Raw genomic sequence first — 1,187 nt, 5'->3', positions numbered from 1 at the left:
TAGCTTGTCTCCATCAGCAGACATTAGCTGGGATTTAGGGAATGAGTCCAAGGACAGGGTAAGTCAGAGCAACCTCAGCTGCTGATGGTCAGTGATTCCCAAAACTCAGCCCAGCTCCTCTGAATTCCCCTCTTCCCTTTCCATAGGAACCCCCAGCAAGTCACAGGGATTTACTGCAGGTGGGAAACACACTTTGTGGGGACAGGGAATATGGGGGGTGGGTTCACCCAGAGCTCCCCCAGTGCTGCTGGGGCTGTCAGCACGGGGGAAAAGCTGGGAATTGAAGCCAGCTGATCCCTATCCTCCAGTACTGCAGGACATGGCTTGCCAGGGGAATAGTTGAAGCTTTGCCATGGGGAGCTGGAGCTGGCTGGGCTGGGTTGGGAAGCTCTTCCCATTCCCTGGGAATCAGGCTTCAGAGGTAGAGTGAAATAGCTGAGCTCTGGTCCCATCTGGAGCTAAAACAGACCATGCTGTGCTCCTGGCTGAGATAAAGGAAGAGAGAATTCCCTCCTGGTGCAATATCCCAACTTTCTCTCTGACTCAGCCCGTGTGTCATTTTGGTGACCTGTGTGTCACCCTCAGCATGTCACTGCTCTGCTCCACGGTCAGGGGAGCAACACTGGCATCTGCCACCCTCTCTGCTGCGGGGCCACCAAGGTCCTGATAAGCCACAGGACTTCCCAAGCCATGAATCAGTAGGGATTTCCTCAGGCCAGTGCAGTACTGCCCTGAGCTGACGCAGCCTGAATCACTTTTCCACCATCCCAGTTTACTCTCCATGACTTTGTCCTGACCTGATTTGCTCCCAGGGACATGATCCCAGTCCATACACTGGGGACAGATCCTGCTGGGCATCCCAGCCCTGGTACAACCAGGAGTAGAGGGAAGGAAGCAGAATCTGACCGCAGGAGTAGGGCAGGATGGGTTTGGCATCCAGCCTTCCCTCTACTCTCGGTCGTCCCAGGGCTGGAATGCCCAGCAGGAACTGTCCCCAGTGCTTGGACTGGGATCTGTGTCCCTGGGAGCAAATCAGGTCAGGACAAAGTCATGGAGAGTGAATCGGGACAGTGGGAAAGTGATTCAAGCTGTGTCATGGCTGTCCTGGTGTCCTTGGGGATAGAGAGGATGCTACACAGGAGGTGACCCATTCCCAGCATGGCTACTGGGATCTCCAAGCCTTTTGG

Source organism: Acanthisitta chloris, unplaced genomic scaffold (assembly GCF_000695815.1).
Source record: "Acanthisitta chloris isolate BGI_N310 unplaced genomic scaffold, ASM69581v1 scaffold5560, whole genome shotgun sequence".
Classification (NCBI taxonomy): domain Eukaryota; kingdom Metazoa; phylum Chordata; class Aves; order Passeriformes; family Acanthisittidae; genus Acanthisitta; species Acanthisitta chloris.
Note: the sequence above shows the minus strand (reverse complement) of the source record.